Raw genomic sequence first — 23725 nt, 5'->3', positions numbered from 1 at the left:
TCTTTTGTGAAAATGGACTCTATAAATAAATTAGCTTGACTTGACTTATTACTCCAGTATTTCTGTGTCTTGTTCTGCACCTGAGCTCAATGAGCAAGCCTCCAAACACACTGTGGAAAGTCCACACTGAGTTTGCATGATGTTTGTTCATGTGTCTTTTTTTTCTTTAATGATTAGTTCAGTTTTGACGAGTTATTAAATTATACATGATTGACAGCCGATTCAACAGAGCTGCACGTGATTGGTCAGACAGGTTTTTTGGTTGGCACACCCCAACCGCTGATAACCTCTCAAGATGGCAAAACCTGTATCTCAGATATTCTAACCTCACTAAAGCATAATGATGGTAAGTGGGGACATGCCATCCATCTTTAGATACAGTCTATCATCTCACAGGTGAAGCAGTGGCATTCTGGCAACCTGCCAACTGCTGTAAATCAGACACAGACAGGGACCTGCCCTCTGTGTGTTTGACAGGGAGCATTTAAGATGTTACCTAAAATATTCTTCCTGTCTGTAATAAATGAACAATACATGCCCCAATACTACATCAAAACACGTTAACATTTTTGACTATGTAAAGGGATGACTAAATGTGATTACTTTTTGTAAGCATGGTTTGGTGAATGTTAAACCGGCACGGCACCCTTACATTTCCAATCGCACGCCAAGCCCGCGAACCGTTTCCCGTATTCCGTCAAGGGCAGCAGAGCGCGGCTGTGGCCCTTTCAAACGGGTCGCAATGAATGTATCGCGTGTGCTTTCCTTTTGAACGACAGAATAACTGTCCTGGGAACGCTCTGCCACAGTACGGATGATTAGCTTTTGCGCTTTTGTGCAGTCACGGGCCCTCGGTTCCTTTCTGAGAGGCAGTAAGCGCTTGCCAAGGTGAGCTAACGCTGAGGGCAGGGAAGTCTGAGATTCGGTGTCTTGGGAACCGTCAGCCAGAGTGCTGCGTCTGGGAATGGGGGCCCTTTCTCCCAGCCTCCCGCTTCATACTTACCTGGCAGGGGCGATACCGTGATCAAGAAGGTGGTTCACCCTGGGCGAGGCTCAGCCATTGCACTCCGGCTCTGTTGACCCCAGCGAATTCCCCAAATGTGGGAATCTCGACTGCATAATTTCTGCTAGTGGGGGACTGCGTCCGCGCTCTCCCCCGACCGTCATGTTGAATGAAGCCGGCCGCGGATCGCCGCCGCGTGCTGACGGGGAGGTGAAGCGCCGCGAAGCGCCGCGGCCCTCCGTCCAACTGGTTCGCTCGTGGGCCCAAGCTCCACGGTGCTTCGTTTGCTCTGCCGTGCCGCCGAGCGGGCGGGGAATGTTAAACCGGCACGGCGATTACAACCGCGCCGAGGCTTCGGCGCTCGAAGCCGCGCGAAGTTGTGCTTAAACGCCAGTGCCAATGAACCGACGGTGTGCTCGTTAAGAAGCTCGAATAGATTGCAAGCAAATGCACAATAAAATCCGAAGTCGACAAAATCTGAGGGGACAGTGGAGGTCCGTTGCGATTCGTTGGCCCTTACATTTCCAATCGCACGCCAAGCCCGCGAACCGTTTCCCGTATTCCGTCAAGGGCAGCAGAGCGCGGCTGTGGCCCTTTCAAACGGGTCGCAATGAATGTATCGCGTGTGCTTTCCTTTTGAACGACAGAATAACTGTCCTGGGAACGCTCTGCCACAGTACGGATGATTAGCTTTTGCGCTTTTGTGCAGTCACGGGCCCTCGGTTCCTTTCTGAGAGGCAGTAAGCGCTTGCCAAGGTGAGCTAACGCTGAGGGCAGGGAAGTCTGAGATTCGGTGTCTTGGGAACCGTCAGCCAGAGTGCTGCGTCTGGGAATGGGGGCCCTTTCTCCCAGCCTCCCGCTTCATACTTACCTGGCAGGGGCGATACCGTGATCAAGAAGGTGGTTCACCCTGGGCGAGGCTCAGCCATTGCACTCCGGCTCTGTTGACCCCAGCGAATTCCCCAAATGTGGGAATCTCGACTGCATAATTTCTGCTAGTGGGGACTGCGTCCGCGCTCTCCCCGACCGTCATGTTGAATGAAGCCGGCCGCGGCTCGCCGCCGCGTGCTGACGGGGAGGTGAAGCGCCGCGAAGCGCCGCGGCCCTCCGTCCAACTGGTTCGCTCGTGGGCCCAAGCTCCACGGTGCTTCGTTTGCTCTGCCGTGCCGCCGAGCGGGCGGGGAATGTTAAACCGGCACGGCGATTACAACCGCGCCGAGGCTTCGGCGCTCGAAGCCGCGAGTTGTGCTTAAACGCCAGTGCCAATGAACCGACGGTGTGCTCGTTAAGAAGCTCGAATAGATTGCAAGCAAATGCACAATAAAATCCGAAGTCGACAAAATCTGCGATTCGTTGGCCCTTACATTTCCAATCGCACGCCAAGCCCGCGAACCGTTTCCCGTATTCCGTCAAGGGCAGCAGAGCGCGGCTGTGGCCCTTTCAAACGGGTCGCAATGAATGTATCGCGTGTGCTTTCCTTTTGAACGACAGAATAACTGTCCTGGGAACGCTCTGCCACAGTACGGATGATTAGCTTTTGCGCTTTTGTGCAGTCACGGGCCCTCGGTTCCTTTCTGAGAGGCAGTAAGCGCTTGCCAAGGTGAGCTAACGCTGAGGGCAGGGAAGTCTGAGATTCGGTGTCTTGGGAACCGTCAGCCAGAGTGCTGCGTCTGGGAATGGGGGCCCTTTCTCCCAGCCTCCCGCTTCATACTTACCTGGCAGGGGCGATACCGTGATCAAGAAGGTGGTTCACCCTGGGCGAGGCTCAGCCATTGCACTCGGCTCTGTTGACACCAGCGAATGCCCCAAGTGTGGGAATCTCGACTGCATAATTACTGCTAGTGGGGACTGCGTCGCGCTCTCCCCGACCGTCATGTTGAATGAAGCGGCGCGGCTCGCCGCTGCGTGCTGACGGGAGGTGAAGCGCCCGCGCGCCGCGGCCCTCCGTCCAACTGGTTCGCTCGTGGGCCCAAGCTCCACGGTGCTTCGTTTGCTCTGCCGTGCCGCCGAGCGGGCGGGGAATGTTAAACCGGCACGGCGATTACAACCGCGCCGAGGCTTCGGCGCTTGAAGCCGCGAGTTGTGCTTGAACGCCAGTGCCAATGAACCGACGGTGTGCTCGTTAAGAAGCTCGAATAGATTGCAAGCAAATGCACAATAAAATCCGAAGTCGACAAAATCTGAGGGGACAGGGGAGGTCCGTTGCGATTCGTTGGCCCTTACGTTTCCAATCGCACGCCAAGCCCGCGAACCGTTTCCCGTATTCCGTCAAGGGCAGCAGAAGCGCGGCTGTGGCCCTTTCAAACGGGTCGCAATGAATGTATCGCGTGTGCTTTCCTTTTGAACGACAGAATAACTGTCCTGGGAACGCTCTGCCACAGTACGGATGATTAGCTTTTGCGCTTTTGTGCAGTCACGGGCCCTCGGTTCCTTTCTGAGAGGCAGTAAGCGCTTGCCAAGGTGAGCTAACGCTGAGGGCAGGGAAGTCTGAGATTCGGTGTCTTGGGAACCGTCAGCCAGAGTGCTGCGTCTGGGAATGGGGCCCTTTCTCCCAGCCTCCCGCTTCATACTTACCTGGCAGGGGCGATACCGTGATCAAGAAGGTGGTTCACCCTGGGCGAGGCTCAGCCATTGCACTCCGGCTCTGTTGACCCCAGCGAATTCCCCAAATGTGGGAATCTCGACTGGTTAAGTCACGGGCCCTCGGTTCCTTTCTGAGAGGCAGTAAGCGCTTGCCAAGGTGAGCTAACGCTGAGGGCAGGGAAGTCTGAGATTCGGTGTCTTGGGAACCGTCAGCCAGAGTGCTGCGTCTGGGAATGGGGCCCTTTCTCCCAGCCTCCGCTTCATACTTACCTGGCAGGGGCGATACCGTGATCAAGAAGGTGGTTCACCCTGGGCGAGGCTCAGCCATTGCACTCCGGCTCTGTTGACCCCAGCGAATTCCCCAAATGTGGGAATCTCGACTGCATAATTTCTGCTAGTGGGGACTGCGTCCGCGCTCTCCCCCGACCGTCATGTTGAATGAAGCCGGCCGCGGCTCGCCGCCGCGTGCTGACGGGGAGGTGAAGCGCCGCGAAGCGTCGCGGCCCTCCGTCCAACTGGTTCGCTCGTGGGCCCAAGCTCCACGGTGCTTCGTTTGCTCTGCCGTGCCGCCGAGCGGGCGGGGAATGTTAAACCGCACGGCGATTACAACCGCGCCGAGGCTTCGCGCAAGCCGCGAGTTGTGCTTAAACGCCAGTGCCAACGAACCGACGGTGTGCTCGTTAAGAAGCTCGAATAGATTGCAAGCAAATGCACAATAAAATCCGAAGTCGACAAAATCTGAGGGGACAGTGGAGGTCCGTTGCGATTCGTTGGCCCTTACATTTCCAATCGCACGCCAAGCCCACGAACCGTTTCCCGTATTCCGTCAAGGGCAGCAGAGCGCGGCTGTGGCCCTTTCAAGCGGGTCGCAATGAATGTATCGCGTGTGCTTTCCTTTTGAACGACAGAATAACTGTCCTGGGAACGCTCTGCCACAGTACGGATGATTAGCTTTTGCGCTTTTGTGCAGTCACGGGCCCTCGGTTCCTTTCTGAGAGGCAGTAAGCGCTTGCCAAGGTGAGCTAACGCTGAGGGCAGGGAAGTCTGAGATTCGGTGTCTTGGGAACCGTCAGCCAGAGTGCTGCGTCTGGGAATGGGGGCCCTTTCTCCCAGCCTCCCGCTTCATACTTACCTGGCAGGGGCGATACCGTGATCAAGAAGGTGGTTCGCCCTGGGCGAGGCTCAGCCATTGCACTCCGGCTCTGTTGACCCCAGCGAATTCCCCAAATGTGGGAATCTCGACTGCATAATTTCTGCTAGTGGGGGACTGCGTCCGCGCTCTCCCCGACCGTCATGTTGAATGAAGCCGCCGCGGCTCGCCACCGCGTGCTGACGGGAGGTGAAGCGCCCGGCGCCGCGGCCCTCCGTCCAACTGGTTCGCTCGTGGGCCCAAGCTCCACGGTGCTTCGCTTGCTCTGCCGTGCCGCCCGGCGGGCGGGAATGTTAAACCGGCACGGCGATTACAACCGCGCCGAGGCTTCGCGCTTGAAGCGCGAGTTGTGCTTAAACGCCAGTGCCAATGAACCGACTGTGTGCTCGTTAAGAAGCTCGAATAGATTGCAAGCAAATGCACAATAAAATCCGAAGTCGACAAAATCTGAGGGGACAGTGGAGGTCCGTTGCGATTCGTTGGCCCTTACATTTCCAATCGCACGCCAAGCCCGCGAACCGTTTCCCGTATTCCGTCAAGGGCAGCAGAGCGCGGCTGTGGCCCTTTCAAACGGGTCGCAATGAATGTATCGCGTGTGCTTTCCTTTTGAACGACAGAATAACTGTCCTGGGAACGCTCTGCCACAGTACGGATGATTAGCTTTTGCGCTTTTGTGCAGTCACGGGCCCTCGGTTCCTTTCTGAGAGGCAGTAAGCGCTTGCCAAGGTGAGCTAACGCTGAGGGCAGGGAAGTCTGAGATTCGGTGTCTTGGGAACCGTCAGCCAGAGTGCTGCGTCTGGGAATGGGGGCCCTTTCTCCCAGCCTCCCGCTTCATACTTACCTGGCAGGGGCGATACCGTGATCAAGAAGGTGGTTCACCCTGGGCGAGGCTCAGCCATTGCACTCCGGCTCTGTTGACCCCAGCGAATTCCCCAAATGTGGGAATCTCGACTGGTTAAGTCACGGGCCCTCGGTTCCTTTCTGAGAGGCAGTAAGCGCTTGCCAAGGTGAGCTAACGCTGAGGGCAGGGAAGTCTGAGATTCGGTGTCTTGGGAACCGTCAGCCAGAGTGCTGCGTCTGGGAATGGGGGCCCTTTCTCCCAGCCTCCCGCTTCATACTTACCTGGCAGGGGCGATACCGTGATCAAGAAGGTGGTTCACCCTGGGCGAGGCTCAGCCATTGCACTCCGGCTCTGTTGACCCCAGCGAATTCCCCAAATGTGGGAATCTCGACTGCATAATTTCTGCTAGTGGGGGACTGCGTCCGCGCTCTCCCCCGACCGTCATGTTGAATGAAGCCGGCCGCGGCTCGCCGCCGCGTGCTGACGGGGAGGTGAAGCGCCCGCTGGCGCCAGCGCCCTCCGTCCAACTGGTTCGCTCGTGGGCCCAAGCTCCACGGTGCTTCGTTTGCTCTGCCGTGCCGCCGAGCGGGCGGGGAATGTTAAACCGGCACGGCGATTACAACCGCGCCGAGGCTTCGGCGCTCGAAGCCGCGAGTTGTGCTTAAACGCCAGTGCCAATGAACCGACGGTGTGCTCGTTAAGAAGCTCGAATAGATTGCAAGCAAATGCACAATAAAATCCGAAGTCGACAAAATCTGAGGGGACAGTGGAGGTCCGTTGCGATTCGTTGGCCCTTACATTTCCAATCGCACGCCAAGCCCGCGAACCGTTTCCCGTATTCCGTCAAGGGCAGCAGAGCGCGGCTGTGGCCCTTTCAAACGGGTCGCAATGAATGTATCGCGTGTGCTTTCCTTTTGAACGACAGAATAACTGTCCTGGGAACGCTCTGCCACAGTACGGATGATTAGCTTTTGCGCTTTTGTGCAGTCACGGGCCCTCGGTTCCTTTCTGAGAGGCAGTAAGCGCTTGCCAAGGTGAGCTAACGCTGAGGGCAGGGAAGTCTGAGATTCGGTGTCTTGGGAACCGTCAGCCAGAGTGCTGCGTCTGGGAATGGGGCCCTTTCTCCCAGCCTCCCGCTTCATACTTACCTGGCAGGGGCGATACCGTGATCAAGAAGGTGGTTCACCCTGGGCGAGGCTCAGCCATTGCACTCGGGCTCTGTTGACCCCAGCGAATTCCCCAAATGTGGGAATCTCGACTGCATAATTTCTGCTAGTGGGGGACTGCGTCCGCGCTCTCCCCCGACCGTCATGTTGAATGAAGCCGGCCGCGGCTCGCCGCCGCGTGCTGACGGGGAGGTGAAGCGCCGCGAAGCGCCGCGGCCCTCCGTCCAACTGGTTCGCTGGGCCCAAGCTCCACGGTGCTTCGTTGCTCTGCCGTGCCGCCGAGCGGGCGGGGAATGTTAAACCGGCACGGCGATTACAACCGCGCCGAGGCTTCGGCGCTCGAAGCCGCGAGTTGTGCTTAAACGCCAGTGCCAATGAACCGACGGTGTGCTCGTTAAGAAGCTCGAATAGATTGCAAGCAAATGCACAATAAAATCCGAAGTCGACAAAATCTGAGGGGACAGTGGAGGTCCGTTGCGATTCGTTGGCCCTTACATTTCCAATCGCACGCCAAGCCCGCGAACCGTTTCCCGTATTCCGTCAAGGGCAGCAGAGCGCGGCTGTGGCCCTTTCAAACGGGTCGCAATGAATGTATCGCGTGTGCTTTCCTTTTGAACGACAGAATAACTGTCCTGGGAACGCTCTGCCACAGTACGGATGATTAGCTTTTGCGCTTTTGTGCAGTCACGGGCCCTCGGTTCCTTTCTGAGAGGCAGTAAGCGCTTGCCAAGGTGAGCTAACGCTGAGGGCAGGGAAGTCTGAGATTCGGTGTCTTGGGAACCGTCAGCCAGAGTGCTGCGTCTGGGAATGGGGGCCCTTTCTCCCAGCCTCCCGCTTCATACTTACCTGGCAGGGGCGATACCGTGATCAAGAAGGTGGTTCACCCTGGGCGAGGCTCAGCCATTGCACTCCGGCTCTGTTGACCCCAGCGAATTCCCCAAATGTGGGAATCTCGACTGCATAATTTCTGCTAGTGGGGGACTGCGTCCGCGCTCTCCCCCGACCGTCATGTTGAATGAAGCCGGCCGCGGCTCGCCGCCGCGTGCTGACGGGGAGGTGAAACGCCGCGGCCCTCCGTCCAACTGGTTCGCTCGTGGGCCCAAGCTCCACGGTGCTTCGTTTGCTCTGCCGTGCCGCCGAGCGGGCGGGGAATGTTAAACCGGCACGGCGATTACAACCGCGCCGAGGCTTCGGCGCTTGAAGCCGCGAGTTGTGCTTAAACGCCAGTGCCAACGAACCGACGGTGTGCTCGTTAAGAAGCTCGAATAGATTGCAAGCAAATGCACAATAAAATCCGAAGTCGACAAAATCTGAGGGGACAGTGGAGGTCCGTTGCGATTCGTTGGGCCCTTACATTTCCAATCGCACGCCAAGCCCGCGAACCGTTTCCGTATTCCGTCAAGGGCAGCAGAAGCGCGGCTGTGGCCCTTTCAAGCGGGTCGCAATGAATGTATCGCGTGTGCTTTCCTTTTGAACGACAGAATAACTGTCCTGGGAACGCTCTGCCACAGTACGGATGATTAGCTTTTGCGCTTTTGTGCAGTCACGGGCCCTCGGTTCCTTTCTGAGAGGCAGTAAGCGCTTGCCAAGGTGAGCTAACGCTGAGGGCAGGGAAGTCTGAGATTCGGTGTCTTGGGAACCGTCAGCCAGAGTGCTGCGTCTGGGAATGGGGCCCTTTCTCCCAGCCTCCCGCTTCATACTTACCTGGCAGGGCGATACCGTGATCAAGAAGGTGGTTCGCCCTGGGCGAGGCTCAGCCATTGCACTCCGGCTCTGTTGACCCCAGCGAATTCCCCAAATGTGGGAATCTCGACTGCATAATTTCTGCTAGTGGGGGACTGCGTCCGCGCTCTCCCCGACCGTCATGTTGAATGAAGCGGCGCGGCTCGCCGCGCGTGCTGACGGGAGGTGAAGCGCCGCTGGCGCCGCGGCCCTCCGTCCAACTGGTTCGCTCGTGGGCCCAAGCTCCACGGTGCTTCGTTTGCTCTGCCGTGCCGCCCGGCGGGCGGGAATGTTAAACCGGCACGGCGATTACAACAGCGCCCGAGGCTTCGGCGCTTGAAGCCGCGAGTTGTGCTTAAACGCCAGTGCCAACGAACCGACGGTGTGCTCGTTAAGAAGCTCGAATAGATTGCAAGCAAATGCACAATAAAATCCGAAGTCGACAAAATCTGAGGGACAGTGGAGGTCCGTTGCGATTCGTTGGCCCTTACATTTCCAATCGCACGCCAAGCCCGCGAACCGTTCCCGTATTCCGTCAAGGGCAGCAGAAGCGCGGCTGTGGCCCTTTCAAGCGGGTCGCAATGAATGTATCGCGTGTGCTTTCCTTTTGAGCGACAGAATAACTGTCCTGGGAACGCTCTGCCACAGTACGGATGATTAGCTTTTGCGCTTTTGTGCAGTCACGGGCCCTCGGTTCCTTTCTGAGAGGCAGTAAGCGCTTGCCAAGGTGAGCTAACGCTGAGGGCAGGGAAGTCTGAGATTCGGTGTCTTGGGAACCGTCAGCCAGAGTGCTGCGTCTGGGAATGGGGGCCCTTTCTCCCAGCCTCCCGCTTCATACTTACCTGGCAGGGGCGATACCGTGATCAAGAAGGTGGTTCACCCTGGGCGAGGCTCAGCCATTGCACTCCGGCTCTGTTGACCCCAGCGAATTCCCCAAATGTGGGAATCTCGACTGCATAATTTCTGCTAGTGGGGGACTGCGTCCGCGCTCTCCCCCGACCGTCATGTTGAATGAAGCCGGCCGCGGCTCGCCGCCGCGTGCTGACGGGGAGGTGAAGCGCCCATGGCGCCGCGGCCCTCCGTCCAACTGGTTCGCTCGTGGGCCCAAGCTCCACGGTGCTTCGTTTGCTCTGCCGTGCCGCCCGGCGGCGGGAATGTTAAACCGGCACGGCGATTACAACCGCGCCGAGGCTTCGCGCTTGAAGCCGCGAAGTTGTGCTTAAACGCCAGTGCCAACGAACCGACGGTGTGCTCGTTAAGAAGCTCGAATAGATTGCAAGCAAATGCACAATAAAATCCGAAGTCGACAAAATCTGAGGGGACAGTGGAGGTCCGTTGCGATTCGTTGGCCCTTACATTTCCAATCGCACGCCAAGCCCGCGAACCGTTTCCCGTATTCCGTCAAGGGCAGCAGAGCGCGGCTGTGGCCCTTTCAAGCGGGTCGCAATGAATGTATCGCGTGTGCTTTCCTTTTGAGCGACAGAATAACTGTCCTGGGAACGCTCTGCCACAGTACGGATGATTAGCTTTTGCGCTTTTGTGCAGTCACGGGCCCTCGGTTCCTTTCTGAGAGGCAGTAAGCGCTTGCCAAGGTGAGCTAACGCTGAGGGCAGGGAAGTCTGAGATTCGGTGTCTTGGGAACCGTCAGCCAGAGTGCTGCGTCTGGGAATGGGGCCCTTTCTCCCAGCCTCCCGCTTCATACTTACCTGGCAGGGGCGATACCGTGATCAAGAAGGTGGTTCACCCTGGGCGAGGCTCAGCCATTGCACTCGGCTCTGTTGACCCCAGCGAATTCCCCAAATGTGGGAATCTCGACTGCATAATTTCTGCTAGTGGGGGACTGCGTCCGCGCTCTCCCCGACCGTCATGTTGAATGAAGCGGCGCGGCTCGCCGCCGCGTGCTGACGGGAGGTGAAGCGCCCGCGGCGCCGCGGCCCTCCGTCCAACTGGTTCGCTCGTGGGCCCAAGCGCCACGGTGCTTCGTTTGCTCTGCCGTGCCGCCCGGCGGGCGAATGTTAAACCGGCACGGCGATTACAACCGCGCCGAGGCTTCGCGCTTGAAGCCGCGAGTTGTGCTTAAACGCCAGTGCCAACGAACCGACGGTGTGCTCGTTAAAGCTCGAATAGATTGCAAGCAAATGCACAATAAAATCCGAAGTCGACAAAATCTGAGGGACAGTGGAGGTCCGTTGCGATTCGTTGGCCCTTACATTTCCAATCGCACGCCAAGCCCGCGAACCGTTTCCCGTATCCCGTCAAGGGCAGCAGAAGCGCGGCTGTGGCCCTTTCAAACGGGTCGCAATGAATGTATCGCGTGTGCTTTCCTTTTGAACGACAGAATAACTGTCCTGGGAACGCTCTGCCACAGTACGGATGATTAGCTTTTGCGCTTTTGTGCAGTCACGGGCCCTCGGTTCCTTTCTGAGAGGCAGTAAGCGCTTGCCAAGGTGAGCTAACGCTGAGGGCAGGGAAGTCTGAGATTCGGTGTCTTGGGAACCGTCAGCCAGAGTGCTGCGTCTGGGAATGGGGCCCTTTCTCCCAGCCTCCCGCTTCATACTTACCTGGCAGGGGCGATACCGTGATCAAGAAGGTGGTTCACCCTGGGCGAGGCTCAGCCATTGCACTCCGGCTCTGTTGACCCCAGCGAATTCCCCAAATGTGGGAATCTCGACTGCATAATTTCTGCTAGTGGGGACTGCGTCCGCGCTCTCCCCGACCGTCATGTTGAATGAAGCGGCGCGGCTCCGCGGCGTGCTGACGGGAGGTGAAGCGCCCATGACGCCGCGGCCCTCCGTCCAACTGGTTCGCTCGTGGGCCCAAGCTCCACGGTGCCGTTTGCTCTGCCGTGCCGCCCGGCGGCGAATATGTTAAACCGGCACGGCGATTACAACTGCGCCGAGGCTTGGCTTAGCCGCGAGTTGTGCTTAGCGCCAGTGCCAATGAACCGGACGGTGTGCTCGTTAAGAAGCTCGAATAGATTGCAAGCAAATGCACAATAAAATCCGAAGTCGACAAAATCTGAGGGGACAGTGGAGGTCCGTTGCGATTCGTTGGCCCTTACATTTCCAATCGCACGCCAAGCCCGCGAACCGTTTCCCGTATTCCGTCAAGGGCAGCAGCAGAAGCGCGGCTGTGGCCCTTTCAAGCGGGTCGCAATGAATGTATCGCGTGTGCTTTCCTTTTGAGCGACAGAATAACTGTCCTGGGAACGCTCTGCCACAGTACGGATGATTAGCTTTTGCGCTTTTGTGCAGTCACGGGCCCTCGGTTCCTTTCTGAGAGGCAGTAAGCGCTTGCCAAGGTGAGCTAACGCTGAGGGCAGGGAAGTCTGAGATTCGGTGTCTTGGGAACCGTCAGCCAGAGTGCTGCGTCTGGGAATGGGGCCCTTTCTCCCAGCCTCCCGCTTCATACTTACCTGGCAGAGGCGATACCGTGATCAAGAAGGTGGTTCACCCTGGGCGAGGCTCAGCCATTGCACTCCGGCTCTGTTGACCCCAGCGAATTCCCCAAATGTGGGAATCTCGACTGCATAATTTCTGCTAGTGGGGACTGCGTCCGCGCTCTCCCCGACCGTCATGTTGAATGAAGCGGCCGCGGCTCGCCGCCGCGTGCTGGCGGGAGGTGAAGCGCCGCTTGGCCGCGGCCCTCCGTCCAACTGGTTCGCTCGTGGGCCGAAGGTTCACGGTGCTTAATTTGCTCTGCCGTGCCGCCCGGCGGGCGGGAATGTTAAACCGGCACGGCGATTACAACCGCGCCGAGGCTTGGCGCTTAAGCCGCGAGTTGTGCTTGAACGCCAGTGCCAATGAACCGACGGTGTGCTCGTTAAGAAGCTCGAATAGATTGCAAGCAAATGCACAATAAAATCCGAAGTCGACAAAATCTGAGGGGACAGTGGAGGTCCGTTGCGATTCGTTGGCCCTTACATTTCCAATCGCCGCCAAGCCCGCGAACCGTTTCCCGTATTCCGTCAAGGGCAGCAGAAGCGCGGCTGTGGCCCTTTCAAGCGGGTCGCAATGAATGTATCGCGTGTGCTTTCCTTTTGAGCGACAGAATAACTGTCCTGGGAACGCTCTGCCACAGTACGGATGATTAGCTTTTGCGCTTTTGTGCAGTCACGGGCCCTCGGTTCCTTTCTGAGAGGCAGTAAGCGCTTGCCAAGGTGAGCTAACGCTGAGGGCAGGGAAGTCTGAGATTCGGTGTCTTGGGAACCGTCAGCCAGAGTGCTGCGTCTGGGAATGGGGGCCCTTTCTCCCAGCCTCCCGCTTCATACTTACCTGGCAGGGGCGATACCGTGATCAAGAAGGTGGTTCACCCTGGGCGAGGCTCAGCCATTGCACTCCGGCTCTGTTGACCCCAGCGAATTCCCCAAATGTGGGAATCTCGACTGCATAATTTCTGCTTGTGGGGACTGCGTCCGCGCTCTCCCCGACCGTCATGTTGAATGAAGCGGCGCGGCTCGCCGCGCGTGCTGACGGGGAGGTGAAGCGCCCGCTGGCGCCGCGGCCCTCCGTCCAACTGGTTCGCTCGTGGGCCCAAGCTCCACGGTGCCGTTTGCTCTGCCGTGCCGCCCGGCGGGCGGAATGTTAAACCGGCACGGCGATTACAACCGCGCCCGAGGCTTGGCGCTTGAAGCCGCGGTTGTGCTTAAACGCCAGTGCCAATGAACCGACGGTGTGCTCGTTAAGAAGCTCGAATAGATTGCAAGCAAATGCACAATAAAATCCGAAGTCGACAAAATCTGAGGGGACAGTGGAGGTCCGTTGCGATTCGTTGGCCCTTACATTTCCAATCGCACGCCAAGCCCGCGAACCGTTTCCCGTATTCCGTCAAGGGCAGCAGAGCGCGGCTGTGGCCCTTTCAAGCGGGTCGCAATGAATGTATCGCGTGTGCTTTCCTTTTGATCTACAGAATAACTGTCCTGGGAACGCTCTGCCACAGTACGGATGATTAGCTTTTGCGCTTTTGTGCAGTCACGGGCCCTCGGTTCCTTTCTGAGAGGCAGTAAGCGCTTGCCAAGGTGAGCTAACGCTGAGGGCAGGGAAGTCTGAGATTCGGTGTCTTGGGAACCGTCAGCCAGAGTGCTGCGTCTGGGACTGGGGCCCTTTCTCCCAGCCTCCCGCTTCATACTTACCTGGCAGGCGATACCGTGATCAAGAAGGTGGTTCACCCTGGGCGAGGCTCAGCCATTGCACTCGGCTCTGTTGACCCCAGCGAATTCCCCAAATGTGGGAATCTCGACTGCATAATTTCTGCTAGTGGGGGACTGCGTCCGCGCTCTCCCCGACCGTCATGTTGAATGAAGCCGGCGCGGCTGCGCCGCGGCGTGCTGGACGGGGAGGTGAAGCGCCCATGGCGCCCGCGGCCCTCCGTCCAACTGGTTCGCTCGTGGGCCCAAGCTCCACGGTGCCGTTTGCTCTGCCGTGCCGCCCGGCGGGCGAATGTTAAACCGGCACGGCGATTACAACCGCGCCCGAGGCTTCGGCGCTTGAAGCCGCGAGTTGTGCTTGAACGCCAGTGCCAATGAACCGACGGTGTGCTCGTTAAGAAGCTCGAATAGATTGCAAGCAAATGCACAATAAAATCCGAAGTCGACAAAATCTGAGGGGACAGTGGAGGTCCGTTGCGATTCGTTGGCCCTTACATTTCCAATCGCACGCCAAGCCCGCGAACCGTTTCCCGTATTCCGTCAAGGGCAGCAGAGCGCGGCTGTGGCCCTTTCAAGCGGGTCGCAATGAATGTATCGCGTGTGCTTTCCTTTTGAGCGACAGAATAACTGTCCTGGGAACGCTCTGCCACAGTACGGATGATTAGCTTTTGCGCTTTTGTGCAGTCACGGGCCCTCGGTTCCTTTCTGAGAGGCAGTAAGCGCTTGCCAAGGTGAGCTAACGCTGAGGGCAGGGAAGTCTGAGATTCGGTGTCTTGGGAACCGTCAGCCAGAGTGCTGCGTCTGGGAATGGGGCCCTTTCTCCCAGCCTCCCGCTTCATACTTACCTGGCAGGGGCGATACCGTGATCAAGAAGGTGGTTCACCCTGGGCGAGGCTCAGCCATTGCACTCCGGCTCTGTTGACCCCAGCGAATTCCCCAAATGTGGGAATCTCGACTGCATAATTTCTGCTAGTGGGGACTGCGTCTGCGCTCTCCCCCGACCGTCATGTTGAATGAAGCCGGCCGCGGCTCGCCGCCGCGTGCTGACGGGGAGGTGAAGCGCCGCGAAGCGCCGCGGCCCTCCGTCCAACTGGTTCGCTCGTGGGCCCAAGCTCCACGGTGCTTCGTTTGCTCTGCCGTGCCGCCGAGCGGGCGGGGAATGTTAAACCGGCACGGCGATTACAACCGGCGCCGAGGCTTGGCGCTCGAAGCCGCGAGTTGTGCTTAAACGCCAGTGCCAATGAACCGACGGTGTGCTCGTTAAGAAGCTCGAATAGATTGCAAGCAAATGCACAATAAAATCCGAAGTCGACAAAATATGAGGGACAGTGGAGGTCCGTTGCGATTCGTTGGCCCTTACATTTCCAATCGCACGCCAAGCCCGCGAACCGTTTCCGTATTCCGTCAAGGGCAGCAGAGCGGCTGTGGCCCTTTCAAGCGGGTCGCAATGAATGTATCGCGTGTGCTTTCCTTTTGAGCGACAGAATAACTGTCCTGGGAACGCTCTGCCACAGTACGGATGATTAGCTTTTGCGCTTTTGTGCAGTCACGGGCCCTCGGTTCCTTTCTGAGAGGCAGTAAGCGCTTGCCAAGGTGAGCTAACGCTGAGGGCAGGGAAGTCTGAGATTCGGTGTCTTGGGAACCGTCAGCCAGAGTGCTGCGTCTGGGAATGGGGGCCCTTTCTCCCAGCCTCCCGCTTCATACTTACCTGGCAGGGGCGATACCGTGATCAAGAAGGTGGTTCACCCTGGGCGAGGCTCAGCCATTGCACTCCGGCTCTGTTGACCCCAGCGAATTCCCCAAATGTGGGAATCTCGACTGCATAATTTCTGCTAGTGGGGGACTGCGTCCGCGCTCTCCCCCGACCGTCATGTTGAATGAAGCCGGCGCGGCTCGCCGCGCGTGCTGACGGGAGGTGAAGCGCCCATGGCGCCGCGGCCCTCCGTCCAACTGGTTCGCTCGTGGGCCCAAGCTCCACGGTGCTTCGTTTGCTCTGCCGTGCCGCCGAAAGCGGGCGGGAATGTTAAACCGCACGGCGATTACATAACCGCCGAGGCTTCGCGCCGAAGCCGCGGTTGTGCTTAAACGCCAGTGCCAATGAACCGACGGTGTGCTCGTTAAGAAGCTCGAATAGATTGCAAGCAAATGCACAATAAAATCCGAAGTCGACAAAATCGGAGGTCCGTTGCGATTCGTTGGCCCTTACATTTCCAATCGCACGCCAAGCCCGCGAACCGTTTCCCGTATTCCGTCAAGGGCAGCAGAAGCGCGGCTGTGGCCCTTTCAAGCGGGTCGCAATGAATGTATCGCGTGTGCTTTCCTTTTGAACGACAGAATAACTGTCCTGGGAACGCTCTGCCACAGTACGGATGATTAGCTTTTGCGCTTTTGTGCAGTCACGGGCCCTCGGTTCCTTTCTGAGAGGCAGTAAGCGCTTGCCAAGGTGAGCTAACGCTGAGGGCAGGGAAGTCTGAGATTCGGTGTCTTGGGAACCGTCAGCCAGAGTGCTGCGTCTGGGAATGGGGCCCTTTCTCCCAGCCTCCCGCTTCATACTTACCTGGCAGGGGCGATACCGTGATCAAGAAGGTGGTTCACCCTGGGCGAGGCTCAGCCATTGCACTCCGGCTCTGTTGACCCCAGCGAATTCCCCAAATGTGGGAATCTCGACTGCATAATTTCTGCTAGTGGGGGACTGCGTCCGCGCTCTCCCCCGACCGTCATGTTGAACGAAGCGGCGCGGCTGCTCGCCGCGCGTGCTGGCGGGAGGTGAAGCGCCCAAGCGCCGCGCCCTCCGTCCAACTGGTTCGCTCGTGGGCCCAAGCTCCACGGTGCTTCGTTTGCTCTGCCGTGCCGCCCGGCGGCGGGAATGTTAAACCGGCACGGCGATTACAACCGCGCCGAGGCTTGGCGCTTGAAGCCGCGAAGTTGTGCTTAAACGCCAGTGCCAATGAACCGACGGTGTGCTCGTTAAGAAGCTCGAATAGATTGCAAGCAAATGCACAATAAAATCCGAAGTCGACAAAATCTGAGGGGACAGTGGAGGTCCGTTGCGATTCGTTGGCCCTTACATTTCCAATCGCACGCCAAGCCCGCGAACCGTTTCCCGTATTCCGTCAAGGGCAGCAGAGCGCGGCTGTGGCCCTTTCAAACGGGTCGCAATGAATGTATCGCGTGTGCTTTCCTTTTGAACGACAGAATAACTGTCCTGGGAACGCTCTGCCACAGTACGGATGATTAGCTTTTGCGCTTTTGTGCAGTCACGGGCCCTCGGTTCCTTTCTGAGAGGCAGTAAGCGCTTGCCAAGGTGAGCTAACGCTGAGGGCAGGGAAGTCTGAGATTCGGTGTCTTGGGAACCGTCAGCCAGAGTGCTGCGTCTGGGAATGGGGCCCTTTCTCCCAGCCTCCCGCTTCATACTTACCTGGCAGGGGCGATACCGTGATCAAGAAGGTGGTTCACCCTGGGCGAGGCTCAGCCATTGCACTCCGGCTCTGTTGACCCCAGCGAATTCCCCAAATGTGGGAATCTCGACTGCATAATTTCTGCTAGTGGGGGACTGCGTCCGCGCTCTCCCCCGACCGTCATGTTGAATGAAGCGGCGCGGCTCGCCGCGCGTGCTGGCGGGGAGGTGAAGCGCCCGCTGACGCCGCGCCCTCCGTCCAACTGGTTCGCTCGTGGGCCCAAGCTCCACGGTGCTTCGTTTGCTCTGCCGTGCCGCCGAGCGGGCGGGGAATGTTAAACCGGCACGGCGATTACAACCGCGCCGAGGCTTCGGCGCTCGAAGCCGCGAGTTGTGCTTAAACGCCAGTGCCAATGAACCGACGGTGTGCTCGTTAAGAAGCTCGAATAGATTGCAAGCAAATGCACAATAAAATCCGAAGTCGACAAAATCTGAGGGGACAGTGGAGGTCCGTTGCGATTCGTTGGCCCTTACATTTCCAATCGCACGCCAAGCCCGCGAACCGTTTCCCGTATTCCGTCAAGGGCAGCAGAGCGCGGCTGTGGCCCTTTCAAGCGGGTCGCAATGAATGTATCGCGTGTGCTTTCCTTTTGAACGACAGAATAACTGTCCTGGGAACGCTCTGCCACAGTACGGATGATTAGCTTTTGCGCTTTTGTGCAGTCACGGGCCCTCGGTTCCTTTCTGAGAGGCAGTAAGCGCTTGCCAAGGTGAGCTAACGCTGAGGGCAGGGAAGTCTGAGATTCGGTGTCTTGGGAACCGTCAGCCAGAGTGCTGCGTCTGGGAATGGGGCCCTTTCTCCCAGCCTCCCGCTTCATACTTACCTGGCAGGGGCGATACCGTGATCAAGAAGGTGGTTCACCCTGGGCGAGGCTCAGCCATTGCACTCCGGCTCTGTTGACCCCAGCGAATTCCCCAAATGTGGGAATCTCGACTGCATAATTTCTGCTAGTGGGGGACTGCGTCCGCGCTCTCCCCCGACCGTCATGTTGAATGAAGCGGCGCGGCTCGCCGCGGCGTGCTGACGGGAGGTGAAGCGCCCTTGGCGCCGCGGCCCTCCGTCCAACTGGTTATTTCGTGGGCCCAAGCTCCACGGTGCCGTTTGCTCTGCCGTGCCGCCCGGCGGGCGGGAATGTTAAACCGGCACGGCGATTACAACCGCGCCGAGGCTTGGCGCTTGAAGCCGCGAAGTTGTGCTTAAACGCCAGTGCCAATGAACCGACGGTGTGCTCGTTAAGAAGCTCGAATAGATTGCAAGCAAATGCACAATAAAATCCGAAGTCGACAAAATCTGAGGGACAGTGGAGGTCCGTTGCGATTCGTTGGCCCTTACATTTCCAATCGCACGCCAAGCCCGCGAACCGTTTCCGTATTCCGTCAAGGGCAGCAGAAGCGCGGCTGTGGCCCTTTCAAGCGGGTCGCAATGAATGTATCGCGTGTGCTTTCCTTTTGAGCGACAGAATAACTGTCCTGGGGCGGCTCTGCCACAGTACGGATGATTAGCTTTTGCGCTTTTGTGCAGTCACGGGCCCTCGGTTCCTTTCTGAGAGGCAGTAAGCGCTTGCCAAGGTGAGCTAACGCTGAGGGCAGGGAAGTCTGAGATTCGGTGTCTTGGGAACCGTCAGCCAGAGTGCTGCGTCTGGGAATGGGGGCCCTTTCTCCCAGCCTCCCGCTTCATACTTACCTGGCAGGGGCGATACCGTGATCAAGAAGGTGGTTCACCCTGGGCGAGGCTCAGCCATTGCACTCGGGCTCTGTTGACCCCAGCGAATTCCCCAAATGTGGGAATCTCGACTGCATAATTTCTGCTAGTGGGGGACTGCGTCCGCGCTCTCCCCGACCGTCATGTTGAATGAAGCGGCGCGGCTCGCCGCGCGTGCTGACGGGGAGGTGAAGCGCCCTTGGCGCCGGCCCTCCGTCCAACTGGTTCGCTCGTGGGCCCAAGCTCCACGGTGCTTCGTTTGCTCTGCCGTGCCGCCCGGCGGGCGGAATGTTAAACCGGCACGGCGATTACAACCCGCGCCCGAGGCTTGGCGCTGAAGCGCGAGTTGTGCTTAAACGCCAGTGCCAATGAACCGACGGTGTGCTCGTTAAGAAGCTCGAATAGATTGCAAGCAAATGCACAATAAAATCCGAAGTCGACAAAATCTGAGGGGACAGTGGAGGTCCGTTGCGATTCGTTGGCCCTTACATTTCAATCGCACGCCAAGCCCGCGAACCGTTTCCCGTATTCCGTCAAAGGGCAGCAGAGCGGCTGTGGCCCTTTCAAGCGGGTCGCAATGAATGTATCGCGTGTGCTTTCCTTTTGAACGACAGAATAACTGTCCTGGGAACGCTCTGCCACAGTACGGATGATTAGCTTTTGCGCTTTTGTGCAGTCACGGGCCCTCGGTTCCTTTCTGAGAGGCAGTAAGCGCTTGCCAAGGTGAGCTAACGCTGAGGGCAGGGAAGTCTGAGATTCGGTGTCTTGGGAACCGTCAGCCAGAGTGCTGCGTCTGGGAATGGGGCCCTTTCTCCCAGCCTCCCGCTTCATACTTACCTGGCAGGGGCGATACCGTGATCAAGAAGGTGGTTCACCCTGGGCGAGGCTCAGCCATTGCACTCCGGCTCTGTTGACCCCAGCGAATTCCCCAAATGTGGGAATCTCGACTGCATAATTTCTGCTAGTGGGGGACTGCGTCGCGCTCTCCCCGACCGTCATGTTGAATGAAGCGGCGCGGCTCGCCGCGCGTGCTGACGGGAGGTGAAGCGCCGCGCGCCGCGCCCTCCGTCCAACTGGTTCGCTCGTGGGCCCAAGCTCCACGGTGCTTCGTTTGCTCTGCCGTGCCGCCCGGCGGGCGGAATGTTAAACCGGCACGGCGATTACAACCGCCCGAGGCTTGGCGCTGAAGCCGCGAAGTTGTGCTTAAACGCCAGTGCCAATGAACCGACGGTGTGCTCGTTAAGAAGCTCGAATAGATTGCAAGCAAATGCACAATAAAATCCGAAGTCGACAAAATCTGAGGGGACAGTGGAGGTCCGTTGCGATTCGTTGGCCCTTACATTTCCAATCGCACGCCAAGCCCGCGAACCGTTTCCCGTATTCCGTCAAGGGCAGCAGAGCGCGGCTGTGGCCCTTTCAAGCGGGTCGCAATGAATGTATCGCGTGTGCTTTCCTTTTGAACGACAGAATAACTGTCCTGGGAACGCTCTGCCACAGTACGGATGATTAGCTTTTGCGCTTTTGTGCAGTCACGGGCCCTCGGTTCCTTTCTGAGAGGCAGTAAGCGCTTGCCAAGGTGAGCTAACGCTGAGGGCAGGGAAGTCTGAGATTCGGTGTCTTGGGAACCGTCAGCCAGAGTGCTGCGTCTGGGAATGGGGCCCTTTCTCCCAGCCTCCCGCTTCATACTTACCTGGCAGGGCGATACCGTGATCAAGAAGGTGGTTCACCCTGGGCGAGGCTCAGCCATTGCACTCCGGCTCTGTTGACCCCAGCGAATTCCCCAAATGTGGGAATCTCGACTGCATAATTTCTGCTAGTGGGGGACTGCGTCCGCGCTCTCCCCCGACCGTCATGTTGAATGAAGCCGGCCGCGGCTCGCCGCCGCGTGCTGACGGGGAGGTGAAACGCCGCGGCCCTCCGTCCAACTGGTTCGCTCGTGGGCCCAAGCTCCACGGTGCTTCGTTTGCTCTGCCGTGCCGCCGAGCGGGCGGGGAATGTTAAACCGGCACGGCGATTACAACCGCGCGCCGAGGCTTGGCGCTCGAAGCCGCGAGTTGTGCTTAAACGCCAGTGCCAATGAACCGACGGTGTGCTCGTTAAGAAGCTCGAATAGATTGCAAGCAAATGCACAATAAAATCCGAAGTCGACAAAATCTGAGGGGACAGTGGAGGTCCGTTGCGATTCGTTGGCCCTTACATTTCCAATCGCACGCCAAGCCCGCGAACCGTTTCCGTATTCCGTCAAGGGCAGCAGAAGCGCGGCTGTGGCCCTTTCAAGCGGGTCGCAATGAATGTATCGCGTGTGCTTTCCTTTTGAGCGACAGAATAACTGTCCTGGGAGCGCTCTGCCACAGTACGGATGATTAGCTTTTGCGCTTTTGTGCAGTCACGGGCCCTCGGTTCCTTTCTGAGAGGCAGTAAGCGCTTGCCAAGGTGAGCTAACGCTGAGGGCAGGGAAGTCTGAGATTCGGTGTCTTGGGAACCGTCAGCCAGAGTGCTGCGTCTGGGAATGGGGGCCCTTTCTCCCAGCCTCCCGCTTCATACTTACCTGGCAGGGGCGATACCGTGATCAAGAAGGTGGTTCACCCTGGGCGAGGCTCAGCCATTGCACTCCGGCTCTGTTGACCCCAGCGAATTCCCCAAATGTGGGAATCTCGACTGCATAATTTCTGCTAGTGGGGGACTGCGTCCGCGCTCTCCCCCGACCGTCATGTTGAATGAAGCGGCGCGGCTGTCCGCCGCGTGCTGACGGGGAGGTGAAGCGCCCGCTGACGCCAGCGGCCCTCCGTCCAACTGGTTCGCTCGTGGGCCCAAGCTCCACGGTGCCGTTTGCTCTGCCGTGCCGCCCGGCGGGCGGAATGTTAAACCGGCACGGCGATTACAACCGCGCCGAGGCTTGGCGCTCGAAGCCGCGAAGTTGTGCTTAAACGCCAGGGCCAATGAACCGACGGTGTGCTCGTTAAGAAGCTCGAATAGATTGCAAGCAAATGCACAATAAAATCCGAAGTCGACAAAATCTGAGGGGACAGTGGAGGTCCGTTGCGATTCGTTGGCCCTTACATTTCCAATCGCACGCCAAGCCCGCGAACCGTTTCCCGTATTCCGTCAAGGGCAGCAGAGCGCGGCTGTGGCCCTTTCAAACGGGTCGCAATGAATGTATCGCGTGTGCTTTCCTTTTGAACGACAGAATAACTGTCCTGGGAACGCTCTGCCACAGTACGGATGATTAGCTTTTGCGCTTTTGTGCAGTCACGGGCCCTCGGTTCCTTTCTGAGAGGCAGTAAGCGCTTGCCAAGGTGAGCTAACGCTGAGGGCAGGGAAGTCTGAGATTCGGTGTCTTGGGAACCGTCAGCCAGAGTGCTGCGTCTGGGAATGGGGCCCTTTCTCCCAGCCTCCCGCTTCATACTTACCTGGCAGGGGCGATACCGTGATCAAGAAGGTGGTTCACCCTGGGCGAGGCTCAGCCATTGCACTCCGGCTCTGTTGACCCCAGCGAATTCCCCAAATGTGGGAATCTCGACTGCATAATTTCTGCTAGTGGGGGACTGCGTCGCGCTCTCCCCGACCGTCATGTTGAATGAAGCGGCGCGGCTGCGCCGCGCGTGCTGACGGGAGGTGAAGCGCCCTTGGCGCCGCGGCCCTCCGTCCAACTGGTTATTTCGTGGGCCCAAGCTCCACGGTGCCGTTTGCTCTGCCGTGCCGCCCGGCGGGCGGGGAATGTTAAACCGGCACGGCGATTACAACCGCGCCGAGGCTTGGCGCTCGAAGCCGCGAGTTGTGCTTGAACGCCAGTGCCAATGAACCGACGGTGTGCTCGTTAAGAAGCTCGAATAGATTGCAAGCAAATGCACAATAAAATCCGAAGTCGACAAAATCTGAGGGGACAGTGGAGGTCCGTTGCGATTCGTTGGCCCTTACATTTCCAATCGCACGCCAAGCCCGCGAACCGTTTCCGTATTCCGTCAAGGGCAGCAGAAGCGCGGCTGTGGCCCTTTCAAGCGGGTCGCAATGAATGTATCGCGTGTGCTTTCCTTTTGAACGACAGAATAACTGTCCTGGGAACGCTCTGCCACAGTACGGATGATTAGCTTTTGCGCTTTTGTGCAGTCACGGGCCCTCGGTTCCTTTCTGAGAGGCAGTAAGCGCTTGCCAAGGTGAGCTAACGCTGAGGGCAGGGAAGTCTGTGATTGGGTGTCTTGGGAACCGTCAGCCAGAGTGCTGCGTCTGGGAATGGGGCCCTTTCTCCCAGCCTCCCGCTTCATACTTACCTGGCAGGGGCGATACCGTGATCAAGAAGGTGGTTCACCCTGGGCGAGGCTCAGCCATTGCACTCCGGCTCTGTTGACCCCAGCGAATTCCCCAAATGTGGGAATCTCGACTGCATAATTTCTGCTAGTGGGGGACTGCGTCCGCGCTCTCCCCCGACCGTCATGTTGAATGAAGCGGCGCGGCTCCGCGCGTGCTGACGGGGAGGTGAAGCGCCCAAGCGCCGCGGCCCTCCGTCCAACTGGTTCGCTCGTGGGCCCAAGCTCCACGGTGCCGTTTGCTCTGCCGTGCCGCCCGGCGGTGGAATGTTAAACCGGCACGGCGATTACAACGCGCCCGAGGCTTCGGCGCTGAAGCCGCGGTTGTGCTTAAACGCCAGTGCCAATGAACCCGGCGGTGTGCTCGTTAAGAAGCTCGAATAGATTGCAAGCAAATGCACAATAAAATCCGAAGTCGACAAAATCTGAGGGGACAGTGGAGGTCCGTTGCGATTCGTTGGCCCTTACATTTCAATCGCACGCCAAGCCCGCGAACCGTTTCCGTATTCCGTCAAGGGCAGCAGAAGCGCGGCTGTGGCCCTTTCAAGCGGGTCGCAATGAATGTATCGCGTGTGCTTTCCTTTTGAACGACAGAATAACTGTCCTGGGAACGCTCTGCCACAGTACGGATGATTAGCTTTTGCGCTTTTG

The 23725-nt window shown here is 58.2% G+C and overlaps 26 non-coding genes and 2 pseudogenes across 26 annotated transcripts; all 28 read left to right on the top strand.

Moving 5' to 3' along the window:
* The first annotated feature begins 995 nt into the window (after positions 1-995).
* Positions 996-1159, top strand: LOC148188444 (U1 spliceosomal RNA). Its single transcript, XR_015777836.1, has one exon. It is a non-coding gene; the product is annotated as a U1 spliceosomal RNA (small nuclear RNA).
* Positions 1160-1866: 707 nt separating this feature from the next.
* Positions 1867-2029, top strand: LOC148188443 (U1 spliceosomal RNA). Its single transcript, XR_015777856.1, has one exon. It is a non-coding gene; the product is annotated as a U1 spliceosomal RNA (small nuclear RNA).
* Positions 2030-2710: 681 nt separating this feature from the next.
* On the top strand, positions 2711-2871 carry LOC148188442 (U1 spliceosomal RNA). The gene has a single exon (XR_015777805.1). It is a non-coding gene; the product is annotated as a U1 spliceosomal RNA (small nuclear RNA).
* Positions 2872-3569: 698 nt separating this feature from the next.
* LOC148188441 (U1 spliceosomal RNA) lies at positions 3570-3698 on the top strand (annotated as a pseudogene).
* Positions 3699-3848: 150 nt separating this feature from the next.
* On the top strand, positions 3849-4010 carry LOC148188440 (U1 spliceosomal RNA). The gene has a single exon (XR_015777857.1). It is a non-coding gene; the product is annotated as a U1 spliceosomal RNA (small nuclear RNA).
* A 700-nt stretch (positions 4011-4710) lies between these two features.
* Positions 4711-4874, top strand: LOC148188439 (U1 spliceosomal RNA). The gene has a single exon (XR_015777837.1). It is a non-coding gene; the product is annotated as a U1 spliceosomal RNA (small nuclear RNA).
* Positions 4875-5569: 695 nt separating this feature from the next.
* Positions 5570-5698, top strand: LOC148188438 (U1 spliceosomal RNA; annotated as a pseudogene).
* A 152-nt stretch (positions 5699-5850) lies between these two features.
* LOC148188437 (U1 spliceosomal RNA) lies at positions 5851-6014 on the top strand. The gene has a single exon (XR_015777835.1). It is a non-coding gene; the product is annotated as a U1 spliceosomal RNA (small nuclear RNA).
* Positions 6015-6717: 703 nt separating this feature from the next.
* LOC148188436 (U1 spliceosomal RNA) lies at positions 6718-6881 on the top strand. Its single transcript, XR_015777840.1, has one exon. It is a non-coding gene; the product is annotated as a U1 spliceosomal RNA (small nuclear RNA).
* A 700-nt stretch (positions 6882-7581) lies between these two features.
* On the top strand, positions 7582-7745 carry LOC148188435 (U1 spliceosomal RNA). The gene has a single exon (XR_015777834.1). It is a non-coding gene; the product is annotated as a U1 spliceosomal RNA (small nuclear RNA).
* A 694-nt stretch (positions 7746-8439) lies between these two features.
* On the top strand, positions 8440-8602 carry LOC148188434 (U1 spliceosomal RNA). The gene has a single exon (XR_015777775.1). It is a non-coding gene; the product is annotated as a U1 spliceosomal RNA (small nuclear RNA).
* A 697-nt stretch (positions 8603-9299) lies between these two features.
* On the top strand, positions 9300-9463 carry LOC148188433 (U1 spliceosomal RNA). Its single transcript, XR_015777833.1, has one exon. It is a non-coding gene; the product is annotated as a U1 spliceosomal RNA (small nuclear RNA).
* Positions 9464-10163: 700 nt separating this feature from the next.
* On the top strand, positions 10164-10326 carry LOC148188432 (U1 spliceosomal RNA). Its single transcript, XR_015777774.1, has one exon. It is a non-coding gene; the product is annotated as a U1 spliceosomal RNA (small nuclear RNA).
* A 692-nt stretch (positions 10327-11018) lies between these two features.
* Positions 11019-11181, top strand: LOC148188431 (U1 spliceosomal RNA). The gene has a single exon (XR_015777855.1). It is a non-coding gene; the product is annotated as a U1 spliceosomal RNA (small nuclear RNA).
* A 691-nt stretch (positions 11182-11872) lies between these two features.
* LOC148188430 (U1 spliceosomal RNA) lies at positions 11873-12035 on the top strand. The gene has a single exon (XR_015777862.1). It is a non-coding gene; the product is annotated as a U1 spliceosomal RNA (small nuclear RNA).
* Positions 12036-12731: 696 nt separating this feature from the next.
* On the top strand, positions 12732-12894 carry LOC148188429 (U1 spliceosomal RNA). Its single transcript, XR_015777859.1, has one exon. It is a non-coding gene; the product is annotated as a U1 spliceosomal RNA (small nuclear RNA).
* Positions 12895-13588: 694 nt separating this feature from the next.
* On the top strand, positions 13589-13749 carry LOC148188428 (U1 spliceosomal RNA). The gene has a single exon (XR_015777798.1). It is a non-coding gene; the product is annotated as a U1 spliceosomal RNA (small nuclear RNA).
* A 699-nt stretch (positions 13750-14448) lies between these two features.
* On the top strand, positions 14449-14610 carry LOC148188427 (U1 spliceosomal RNA). Its single transcript, XR_015777860.1, has one exon. It is a non-coding gene; the product is annotated as a U1 spliceosomal RNA (small nuclear RNA).
* Positions 14611-15311: 701 nt separating this feature from the next.
* Positions 15312-15475, top strand: LOC148188426 (U1 spliceosomal RNA). The gene has a single exon (XR_015777832.1). It is a non-coding gene; the product is annotated as a U1 spliceosomal RNA (small nuclear RNA).
* Positions 15476-16160: 685 nt separating this feature from the next.
* Positions 16161-16324, top strand: LOC148188425 (U1 spliceosomal RNA). The gene has a single exon (XR_015777831.1). It is a non-coding gene; the product is annotated as a U1 spliceosomal RNA (small nuclear RNA).
* Positions 16325-17021: 697 nt separating this feature from the next.
* Positions 17022-17185, top strand: LOC148188424 (U1 spliceosomal RNA). The gene has a single exon (XR_015777830.1). It is a non-coding gene; the product is annotated as a U1 spliceosomal RNA (small nuclear RNA).
* A 699-nt stretch (positions 17186-17884) lies between these two features.
* Positions 17885-18048, top strand: LOC148188423 (U1 spliceosomal RNA). Its single transcript, XR_015777829.1, has one exon. It is a non-coding gene; the product is annotated as a U1 spliceosomal RNA (small nuclear RNA).
* A 696-nt stretch (positions 18049-18744) lies between these two features.
* Positions 18745-18908, top strand: LOC148188422 (U1 spliceosomal RNA). Its single transcript, XR_015777841.1, has one exon. It is a non-coding gene; the product is annotated as a U1 spliceosomal RNA (small nuclear RNA).
* A 691-nt stretch (positions 18909-19599) lies between these two features.
* LOC148188421 (U1 spliceosomal RNA) lies at positions 19600-19762 on the top strand. Its single transcript, XR_015777772.1, has one exon. It is a non-coding gene; the product is annotated as a U1 spliceosomal RNA (small nuclear RNA).
* Positions 19763-20452: 690 nt separating this feature from the next.
* LOC148188420 (U1 spliceosomal RNA) lies at positions 20453-20615 on the top strand. The gene has a single exon (XR_015777784.1). It is a non-coding gene; the product is annotated as a U1 spliceosomal RNA (small nuclear RNA).
* Positions 20616-21310: 695 nt separating this feature from the next.
* On the top strand, positions 21311-21474 carry LOC148188419 (U1 spliceosomal RNA). Its single transcript, XR_015777828.1, has one exon. It is a non-coding gene; the product is annotated as a U1 spliceosomal RNA (small nuclear RNA).
* A 698-nt stretch (positions 21475-22172) lies between these two features.
* On the top strand, positions 22173-22335 carry LOC148188418 (U1 spliceosomal RNA). Its single transcript, XR_015777863.1, has one exon. It is a non-coding gene; the product is annotated as a U1 spliceosomal RNA (small nuclear RNA).
* A 695-nt stretch (positions 22336-23030) lies between these two features.
* On the top strand, positions 23031-23194 carry LOC148188417 (U1 spliceosomal RNA). The gene has a single exon (XR_015777827.1). It is a non-coding gene; the product is annotated as a U1 spliceosomal RNA (small nuclear RNA).
* Positions 23195-23725: the final 531 nt, after the last annotated feature.

Source organism: Plectropomus leopardus, chromosome 10, assembly GCF_026936395.1.
Source record: "Plectropomus leopardus strain MGB_pleo_1.0 chromosome 10, ASM2693639v1, whole genome shotgun sequence".
NCBI classification, from domain to species: domain Eukaryota; kingdom Metazoa; phylum Chordata; class Actinopteri; order Perciformes; family Serranidae; genus Plectropomus; species Plectropomus leopardus.
The sequence above is the reverse complement of the archived record's forward strand: the minus strand, read 5'-3'. Positions and strand labels throughout refer to the sequence as shown.